The 11212-nt window shown below is 46.3% G+C and overlaps 2 pseudogenes; both read right to left on the minus strand.

Annotated features, from left to right (window-relative positions):
* Window positions 1-1768: 1768 nt before the first annotated feature.
* Window positions 1769-4291, minus strand: LOC135559555 (zinc finger protein ZFP2-like; annotated as a pseudogene).
* A 4256-nt stretch (window positions 4292-8547) lies between these two features.
* On the minus strand, window positions 8548-10500 carry LOC115129881 (putative uncharacterized protein DDB_G0290521; annotated as a pseudogene).
* Between the last annotated feature and the right edge of the window lie 712 nt (window positions 10501-11212).

Raw genomic sequence — 11212 nt, forward strand, 5'->3', positions numbered from 1 at the left:
ATGGTGTATGCGCGGAATCAAAGATAGTGTATGCGCGGAATCAAATATGGTGTACACGCGGAATCAAATATGGTGTACATGCGGAATCAAAGATGGTGTACACGCGGAATCAAATATGGTGTACACGCGGAATCAAATATGGTGTACACGCGGAATCAAATATGGTGTACACGGGGAATCAAAGATGGTGTACACGCGGAATCAAAGATGGTGTACACGCGGAATCAAAGATGGTGTACACGCGGAATCAAAGATGGTGTACGTGCGGAATCAAAGATGGTGTACACGCAGAATCAAATATGGTGTACACGCGGAATCAAAGATGGTGTACACGCAGAATCAAATATGGTGTACGCGCGGAATCAAATATGGTGTACGCGCGGAATCAAAGATGGTGTACACGCAGAATCAAATATGGTGTACGCGCGGAATCAAATATGGTGTACGCGCGGAATCAAAGATGGTGTACGCGCGGAATCAACGATGGTGTACGCGCGGAATCAAAGATGGTGTACGCGCGGAATCAAATATGGTGTACACGCGGAATCAAAGATTGTGTACACGCGGAATCAAAGATGGTGTACACGCGGAATCAAATATGGTGTACACGCGGAATCAAATATGGTGTACATGCGGAATCAAAGATGGTGTACACGCGGAATCAAATATGGTGTACACGTGGAATCAAATATGGTGTACACGCGGAATCAAATATGGTGTACACGCGGAATCAAATATGGTGTACACGGGGAATCAAAGATGGTGTACACGCGGAATCAAAGATGGTGTACGTGCGGAATCAAAGATGGTGTACACGCGGAATCAAAGATGGTGTACACGCGGAATCAAAGATGGTGTACGTGCGGAATCAAAGATGGTGTACACGCAGAATCAAATATGGTGTACACGCGGAATCAAAGATGGTGTACACGCAGAATCAAATATGGTGTACGCGCGGAATCAAATATGGTGTACGCGCGGAATCAAAGATGGTGTACACGCAGAATCAAATATGGTGTACACGCGGAATCAAAGATGGTGTACACGCAGAATCAAATATGGTGTACGCGCGGAATCAAATATGGTGTACGCGCGGAATCAAAGATGGTGTACGCGCGGAATCAAAGATGGTGTACGCGCGGAATCAAAGATGGTGTACGCGCGGAATCAAATATGGTGTACACGCGGAATCAAAGATTGTGTACACGCGGAATCAAAGATGGTGTACACGCGGAATCAAATATGGTGTACACGCGGAATCAAATATGGTGTACACGCGGAATCAAAGATGGTGTACGTGCGGAATCAAAGATGGTGTACGCGCGGAATCAAATATGGTGTACGCGCGGAATCAAAGATGGTGTACGCGCGGAATCAAAGATGGTGTACACGGGCAATCAAATATGGTGTACACGCGGAATCAAATATGGTGTACGCGCGGAATCAAAGATTGTGTATACGCGGAATCAAAGATTGTGTACACGCGGAATCAAAGATTGTGTACACGCGGAATCAAAGATGGTGTACACGCGGAATCAAAGATGGTGTACACGCGGAATCAAAGATGGTGTACACGCGGAATCAAATATGGTGTACACGCGGAATCAAAGATGGTGTACACGCGGAATCAAAGATTGTGTACACAGTTCCACTGGATTTTTATTCAGGCAAACAAACTATTTGCAGCATTTAGGGCTTTGGAATGCCACCGGTAAATCAGTTGGTGCTAGTGACTCATAGAGTCAGGTGTGAGTACGCTGGTGTTCCTTTAAGCTTCCTGACTCACTGAACCTCTTCCCACACTGGGAACAGTGATATGGCCTTTCTCCTGTGTGAGTACGCTGGTGTTCCTTTAAGCTTCCTGACTCACTGAACCTCTTCCCACACTGAGAGCAGTGATATGGCATCTCTCCTGTGTGAATACACTGGTGTCTCTTTAAATGTCCTGACACACTGAACCTCTTCCCATACTGGGAACAGTGATATGGCCTTTCTCCTGTGTGAGTACATTAGTGCACCTTTAAGTCTCCTGATCGATGGAAACTCTTCCCACACTGAGAGTGTCGTGGAAAATCGGTTCAAATATAACGCTTACAAGAACTTGTGAAATCAATAGGCTTTTAATACAACGTATAGCAAGCCGGAGTGGTCCGCGGAACACACCCCACTTCCCAGAGCCCCGGCTCCTGTATTTATACACATATAGCATATGGGTCCAACCCATATGCAGATAAACATACTTCCCCTAATTCTTCTGCCTACCATTATCTTTTTAGTTCAGGCTTCCTGCTTGTTCACGCCCAATAACGCCCATATCTGCTTTTCGTCAGATTATAATGGTGGCAAGACCCTTGCTTTGTCCTAAAAATAATATACATTCCTCTATTCTATAGGCTTGCTTTGTCCCTGCACTTAGCTTAATGCGTTCTTTTGTATGTGTGTTATCTAGGATCAGCAGACTATGTGTCTCCTCTGTTTTTAGCGTGTCCAGCTATACTAAAAATACTATACATTCCTCTATCTTGTGTGTCCAGTTGTCCTAGGCACCTATGTGTCGCCTTCTCTTCGTGTGGTCTGTTTTTAATGTTCAGCTGTCCTATACTCTCATGGCCTTACTCTGGCCTCCTGTCCTATACAATAGACAATGCATTGTACCAGAATGGCAAATGCACTCTAAGTGTATCTTTGTCTTGTGTTACAGTATTATGTTCCTCCCTATATGTACATCTTTCTCCCACAAGAGCAGTGATACGGCCTCTCTCCTGTGTGAATACGCTGGTGTGTCTTTAAATTTCCGGACACACTGAACCTCTTCCCACACTGGGAACAGTGATATGGCCTTTCTCCTGTGTGAGTACATTGGTGCACCTTTAAGTCTCCTGATCGATGGAAACTCTTCCCACACTGAGAGCAGTGGTGAGGTCTTGGCTTCCCTGTGTCTCTGTGTTTCTGGGTGAGGAGTATGATCTGGAGTTGTTGAACACCGCTGAGAGCCACTGGGTGGTGCTTGTGTCTCTGATCTAATCCCTCCACTCCTCAGCAGCCTGACGTACTCTTCCCTGTGTCTCTGTGTTTCTGGGTGAGGAGTGTGATCTGGAGTTGTTGAACACCGCTGAGAGCCACTGGGTGGTGCTTGTGTCTCTGATCTAATCCCTCCACTCCTCAGCAGCCTGACGTACTCTTCCCTGTGTCTCTGTGTTTCTGGGTGAGGAGTGTGATCTGGAGTTGTTGAACACCGCTGAGAGCCACTGGGTGGTGCTTGTGTCTCTGATCTAATCCCTCCACTCCTCAGCAGCCTGACGTACTCTTCCCTGTGTCTCTGTGTTTCTGGGTGAGGAGTGTGATCTGGAGTTGTTGAACACCGCTGAGAGCCACTGGGTGGTGCTTGTGTCTCTGATCTAATCCCTCCACTCCTCAGCAGCCTGACGTACTTTTCCCTGTGTCTCTGTGTTTCTGGGTGAGGAGTGTGATCTGGAGTTGTTGAACACCGCTGAGAGCCACTGGGTGGTGCTTGTGTCTCTGATCTAATCCCTCCACTCCTCAGCAGCCTGACGTACTCTTCCCTGTGTCTCTGTGTTTCTGGGTGAGGAGTGTGATCTGGAGTTGTTGAACACCGCTGAGAGCCACTGGGTGGTGCTTGTGTCTCTGATCTAATCCCTCCACTCCTCGGCAGCCTGACGTACTCTTCCCTGTGTCTCTGTGTTTCTGGGTGAGGAGTGTGATCTGGAGTTGTTGAACACCGCTGAGAGCCACTGGGTGGTGCTTGTGTCTCTGATCTAATCCCTCCACTCCTCAGCAGCCTGACGTACTCTTCCCTGTGTCTCTGTGTTTCTGGGTGAGGAGTGTGATCTGGAGTTGTTGAACACCGCTGAGAGCCACTGGGTGGTGCTTGTGTCTCTGATCTAATCCCTCCACTCCTCAGCAGCCTGACGTACTCTTCCCTGTGTCTCTGTGTTTCTGGGTGAGGAGTGTGATCTGGAGTTGTTGAACACCGCTGAGAGCCACTGGGTGGTGCTTGTGTCTCTGATCTAATCCCTCCACTCCTCAGCAGCCTGACGTACTCTTCCCTGTGTCTCTGTGTTTCTGGGTGAGGAGTGTGATCTGGAGTTGTTGAACACCGCTGAGAGCCACTGGGTGGTGCTTATGTCTCTGATCTAATCCCTCCACTCCTCAGCAGCCTGACATACTCTTCCCTGTGGCATCTCTTTGTGTGCTTGTAGAGGTAGATCTGAGCCGTGAAGGAGAACGGACAACCAGAGCAGGAAAAGATCTGAGACTGGGACGACTCCATCCCAACTGAAAGGAAAGGAGAGCGAGAGGGAGGGGAGGAGAGAAACGGAAGGGGTATTCAGAGAGGTCAAAGAGAATAGCAAGCTTGATAGAGAACTGAAGTGATGTTCAGAGAGGTCAAAGAGAATAGCAAGCTTGATAGAGAACTGAAGTGATGTTCAGAGAGGTCAAAGAGAATAGCAAGCTTGATAGAGAACTGAAGTGATGTTCAGAGAGGTCAAAGAGAATAGCAAGCTTGATAGAGAACTGAAGTGATGTTCAGAGAGGTCAAAGAGAATAGCAAGCTGGATATAGAACTGAAGCAAATACTGAAAGAAAAAGAAAGACTAATGACATCATTATATTCCACTTCACTTAAATAGAGAGATGGAAAGAGATGGGGAATTGAACAGGTAGTTCTAGAGCAGTGGTAGTCACTAATATTTCTGGGGGAGACACATTTGTGAAACACACTCACTGGGTGAGCTACCATAACCTACCCAAATCGATTCATATTCATGCTATTTGAAATACTATTAACAAGGACCATGAAGCTATTTGATTCACAATGTTTGGACACTTGGGGGAATCATTATCTCAATAATAGCACAAAATATGTCAAATCAGATAATGCCAAATTTCAGTCTGAAGGAAGCAGTGGTGGAAAGTACATAAGTAAAAACACTTTAAAGCACTACTTAAGTAGTTTTTTGGGGTATCTGTACTTTACTTTACTACTTATATTGTTGACAACTTTTACTTTTACTTGACTACATTCCTAAAGAAAATAATGTACTTTTTACTTACATTTTCCCTGACACCCAAAAGTACTAAACTCAGCAAAAAAAAAAAGGAAACGCCCTCTCACTGTCAACTGTGTTTATGTTCAGCAAATGTAACGTGTAAATATTTATATGAACATAACAAGATTCAACAACTGAGACATAAACGGAACAAGTTCCACAGACATGTGACTAACAGAAATGGAATAATGTGTCTCTGAACATAGGGGGTCAAAATCAAAAGTAACAGTCAGTATCTGGTGTGGCCACCAGCTGCATTAAGTACTGCAGTGCATCTCCTTCTCATGGACTGCACCAGATTTGCCCGTTCTTGCTGTGAGATGTTACCCCACTCTTCCACCAAGGCACCTGCAAGTTCCCAGACATTTCTGGGGGGAATGGCCCTAGCCCTCACCCTCCGATCCAACAGGTCCCAGACCTGCTCAATGGGATTGAGATCCGGTCTCTTTGCTGGCTATGGCAGAACACTGACATTCCTGTCTTGCAGGAAATCATGCACAGAATGAGCAGTATGGCTGGTGGCATTGTCATGCTGGAGGGTCATGTCAGGATGAGCCTGCAGCAAGTGTACCACATGAGGGAGGAGGATGTCTTCCCTGTAACGCACAGCATTGAGATTGCCTGCAATGACAACAAGCTCAGTCTGATGATGCTGTGACACACCTCCCCAGACCATGACAGACCCTCCACCTCCAAATCGATCCCGCTCCAGAGTACAGGGCTCGGTGTAATGCTCATTCCTTTGACAATAAACGCGAATCTGACCATCACCCCTTTTGAGACAAAACCGTGACTCGTCAGTGAAGAGCACATTTTGCCAGTCCTGTCGGGTCCAGCGACGGTGGGTTTGTGCCCATAGGCAATGTTGTTGCCAGTGATGTCTGGTGAGGACCTGCCTTACAACAGGCCTACAAGCCCTCAGTCCAGCCTCTCTCAGCCTATTGCAGACAGTCTGAGCATTGAGTGAGAGATTTTGTGTTCCTGGTGTAACTCGGACAGTTGTTGTTGCCATCCTATACCTGTCCTACAGGTGTGATGTTCGGATGTACCGATCCTGTGCAGGTGTTGTTACACATGGTCTGCCACTGCGAGGACGATCAGCTGTCCGTCCTGTCTCCCTGTAGCGCTGTCTTAGGCGTCTCACAGTACGGACATTGCAATTTATTGCCCTGGCCACATCTGCAGTCCTCATGCCTCCTTGCAGCATGCCTAAGCCACGTTCACGCAGATGCGCCGGGACCCTGGGCATCTTTCTTTTTTCATTTTTCCAGAGTCAGTAGAAAGGCCTCTTTAGTGTCCTAAGTTTTCATAACTGTGACCTTAATTGCCTACTGTCTGTCTGTAAGCTGTTAGTGTCTTAACGACCGGTCCACAGATGCATATTCATTAATTGTTTATGGTTCATTGAACAAGCATGGGAAACAGTGTGAAAACCCTTTAACAATGTAGAAAGATTGGAATTTTACCAATTATCTTTGAAAGACAGGGTCCTGAATAAGGGACGTTTCTTTTTTTGCTGAGTTTAGTTACATTTTGAATGCTTAGCAGGACACGAAAATGGTCTAATTCCTTCTAACAAGGCCTGCACAGCCTGTGTGCCATAGATGGAAACAGACGGACTGTATGAAGGAGAACTCACAGACAAGGAGCTGGCCATGGCCAAACTTACCCTTGTAAAACTGACTATCCTATCGATACTCGACTTCGGCGATTTCATCTACAAAATAGCTTCCAACACTCTACTCAGCAAACTGGATGCAGTCTATCACAGTGCCATCTGTTTTGTTACCAAATCACCTTATACCACCCACCACTGCGACCTGTATGCTCTAGTCTGCTGGCCCTCGCTACATATTCGTCGCCAGACCCACTGGCTCCAGGTCATCTATAAGTCTATGCTAGGTAAAGCTCCGCCTTATCTCAGTTCACTGGTCCCGATAACAACACCCACCCGTAGCACACATTCCAGCAGGTATATCTCACTGATCATCCCCAAAGCCAACACCTCATTTGGCCACCTTTCCTTCCAGTTCTCTGCTGCCAGTGACTGGAACGAATTGCAAAAATCGCTGAAGTTGGAGACTTTTATTTCCCTCACCAACTTTAAACATCAACAATCTGAGCAGCTAACTGATCACTGCAGCTATACATAGTCCATCTGTAAATAGCCCACCCAATCTACCTACCTCATCCCCATACTGTTTATATTTTATTTACTTTTCTGCTCTTTTGCACACCAGTATCTCTACTTGCACATGTTCATCTGATCATTTATCACTCCAGTGTTAATCTGCTAAATTGTAATTATTCGCTCCTATGGCCTATTTATTGCCTACCTCCTCATGCCTTTTGCACACACTGTATATAGACTTTATTTTTTCTACTGTGTCATTGACTTGTTTGTGTTATTGGCTTGTTTATTGTTTACTCCATGTGTAACTCTGTGTTGTTGTCTGTGTCACACTGCTTTGCTTTATCTTGGCCAGGTCGCAGTTGCAAATGAGAACTTGTTCTCAACTAGCCTACCTGGTTAAATAAAGGTGAAATAAAATAAATTAAAGAAATATGGGTCCTGAGATCCTCAAAAGGTTCTACAGCTGCAACATCGAGAGCATGGTTGCATCACTGCCTGGTACAGCAATTGCTCAGCCTCTGACCGCAAGGCACTACAGAGGGTAGTGAGTACGGCCCAGTACATCACTGGGGCTAAGCTGCCTGCCATCCAGGACCTCTACACCAGGCGGTGTCAGAGGAAGGACCCCAGTCACCCCAGTCACAGACTGTTCTCTCTACTACAGCATGGCAAGCGGTACCAGAGTGCCAAGTGTAAGGCAAAAAGGCTTCTCAATAGTTTTTACCCCCAAGCCATAAGACTCCTGAACAGGTAACAGGTAAATGGCTACCCAGACTATTTTAATTGTGCCCCCCCCCCTCTTTTCTGCTGCTGCTACTCTCTGTTTATCATATATGCATAGTCACTTTAACTGTACATTCATGTACATACTATCTCAATTGGGCCGACCAACCAGTGCTCCCTCACATTGGCTAACCGGGCTATCTGCATTGTGTCCCGCCACCCGCCAACCCCTCTTTTACTCTACTGCTACTCTCTGTTCATCATATATGCATAGTCACTTTAACCATATCTACATGTACATACTACCTCAATCAGCCTGACTAACCGGTGTCTGTATGTAGCCTCGCTACTTCTATAGCCTCACTATTGTATGTAGCCTGTCTTTTTACTGATGTTTTATTTCTTTACTTACCTATTGTTCACCTAATACCTTTTTTTCACTATTGGTTAGAGCCTGTAAGGAAGCATTTCACTGTAAGGTCTACACCTGTTGTATTCAGCACACGTGACAAATAAACTTTAATTTGATATGCTAGCCAGCAGATAAAACAAGACATTATGGGCAATTGAACCAAATATCACAAAATTACTGCATCTATAAAGACCTTAAAAACAGGTTCATGAAGGTACACTTAATTTAGATGGAGACTCACAGAAGTAACCTTTGTCTCTCAGCTCCTCTTCCTCAGTAGAGCTGACTCTGGCTCTGCTGCGAAGGTTCACACCTCGAGTGAATCTCTTCACCTCTGACATCTGCTGTCTTCATCTGCTCTGACACACACACACTTGGTCCTATAACGACGAGGAGAGGAAATCGTTACACAGAGTAGCAACAGCGTTGTGGCTTACACCTGAGTAGAGATGTTATTACTCAGAGACATGTACTACTACTGATTACTAAATACTTGCGAGGATATCTTCATGGAATTAGTCAACATTAATAAAATATCCTCTCTCCTTCGCTCTCTCCCTCCTCACTCACCCTGTGAGAGCTGCTGGGTGTGCTCTATCCTTCACTCCCGCTCTCCTCCTCTCCCCCAATGCCCTCCCCCCCATCTCTCCTTTGTTCTCGTCCTCTACTCCACTCTTCCACTCTGATTCCATCTCTCCTCCGCTCTCTCTCTTCTTTTCTCCATCTCTCTCTTTGTTCATCGGCTCCTGTTTCTCCTCTTCTCCCTCTCTTTCCTTCTCTTTCTTTGTCTTCCTCTCAGTCTCGTCCCTACTCTCTCTCTCCTCTCCTTCTCTCTCTCCAGTCAGCTCATCCAAGTGAGGTTGTCATGACTGTTCTCTTCCCATTTTGTGACTGTCTCAGTCAGTCCACATCCAGGTGAAAATACGTGTCACCACTGGTCCTCTGCTCAGCTGTGGTCTGGCTGGGGTCGAGCGGTCAGACCTTGTGGTTTCCTGTGTAGCAGTGGGCGTGGTTGAGGCTGGGGTCACTTCTGAGCTAGTCGAGGTTTTTAGGTGTGGCTGTGGTGTCAGAACGTTTGGGGATGAGGTTAGGGTCTGTGTCTCAGTAGGAGTTAAGGTCTCTGTGTTGAGGGTTTTGGTTGAGGCTGAGATAGCAGGTGAGATATAGGACCCCGTAGTCACTGATGTTTTAGTTGTTCTGGACTGAGAGGGTTTAGAAGTGGTTTCTGTTGAAGGTGTTCTGCACTGAGGGGGTTTAGAAGTGGTTTCTGTTGAAGGTGTTCTGGACTGAGGGGGTTTAGAAGTGGTTTCTGTTGAAGGTGTTCTGGACTGAGGGGGTTTAGAAGTGGAGGCTGTAGAAGGTGTTCTGGACTGAGGGGGTTTAGAAGTGGAGGCTGTAGAAGGTGTTCTGGACTGAGGGGGTTTAGATGTGGAGGCTGTAGAAGGTGTTCTGGACTGAGGGGGTTTAGAAGTGGAGGCTGTAGAAGGTGTTCTGGACTGAGGGGGTTTAGATGTGGAGGCTGTAGAAAGTGTTCTGGACTGAGGGGGTTTAGATGTGGAGGCTGTAGAAGGTGTTCTGGACTGAGGGGGGTGGGGTAGATGTGGAGGCTGTAGAAGGTGTTCTGGACTGAGGGGGTTTAGATGTGGAGGCGGTAGAAGGTGTTCTGGACTGAGGGGGTTTAGAAATTGTTCTGGAATTCTTCTCCCTTCTCCTTTGAGTTTTACCCTGGTGTTGTCTCCAGGTGAGGGGTCCATTCTTCCTCTTCCTCCACTGTGTCACTAGGTCCTTGTGGGGGCGATCTGAGCTCTCTCTCCCTCCCCTCCCGGCCACGTCCCATAAACACAGGGACCAGCGGCTGCAGACCTAGGGTGTATTCAGAGAGGTAGCACAATCCGAACTTTCCACATAGAAATATAACGAATAGAGAGGTCACGATTCCCTGATCAACCTGACAGACAATTACATCTGTTCTACATAACACATTTCTATCTGAGGCTAATGTCCTGAAACAGGCCCCTGAGGAACAACAGAGAGCATTAGCCTTCATCACAATAGTCATGGCCTCATAGAGATATATAGTACCTATAACCAGCATGGCCAAGTGGTTCCTCTTCATGTTTCTGTAGCGCTTTTTCTCCCATTCGGCCAAACTGGTCCATTTGCTCTGGAAAAAATACACCTTCATCTCCTCATAGTCATCCTAAGAGTTAGCACAAGACAGGTGTGCACACAGACACAAAGAGCATCGGCCTAATTAACTTAATAAGCACCAAGACATCTGAGTACCAAGACATCTGAAAACAAATTGACGTTGGTGCTACATGTTAAAGTTAGGCCTACTGTTGTCCATGTCATCGCTACTCACCTCTCCACTGGTGTAGCACGTGTTCGCCTTTCTGTCCTCCGCTGCCTAATAAAGTCCAAACAAACCCAAGTTGAAGCTGGTATTTTACCCGTTGCACTGAATTCCTCAAATCACGTGAAACAAAAAGCATAGATAGGCCTACTACTGTTGGTCTACCTCCCCAGCCCAGGCAAGCATTTGGGATGTTTTTCTCCCCAACGTTTTGAGAGATATAGCCCACATTTCTGTGGATAAGGCCTAGGACTAGAAAACTTGTGCATGCAGTGAGACATTTCGAATGGAAAGTTATCGTTGACTGTCTTTCTAACACTGTAATAACATGCGTTTTCTAATATGTTTGGGTGGTGGGTGCCAAGGGATGATCCAACAGAAGTTTTCTTAATATTTACTTTTCTTGGCAATACAATTGAGCCCTGCAGGTCAGTGACGTAAGCCTAGATGATGATTTAACGTTTTCATAACGGGCTCTAACCCCCATCCTCTGGTGTAGGATATATGTGGTTATC

Source organism: Oncorhynchus nerka, linkage group LG5 (assembly GCF_034236695.1).
Source record: "Oncorhynchus nerka isolate Pitt River linkage group LG5, Oner_Uvic_2.0, whole genome shotgun sequence".
Lineage (NCBI taxonomy): Eukaryota > Metazoa > Chordata > Actinopteri > Salmoniformes > Salmonidae > Oncorhynchus > Oncorhynchus nerka.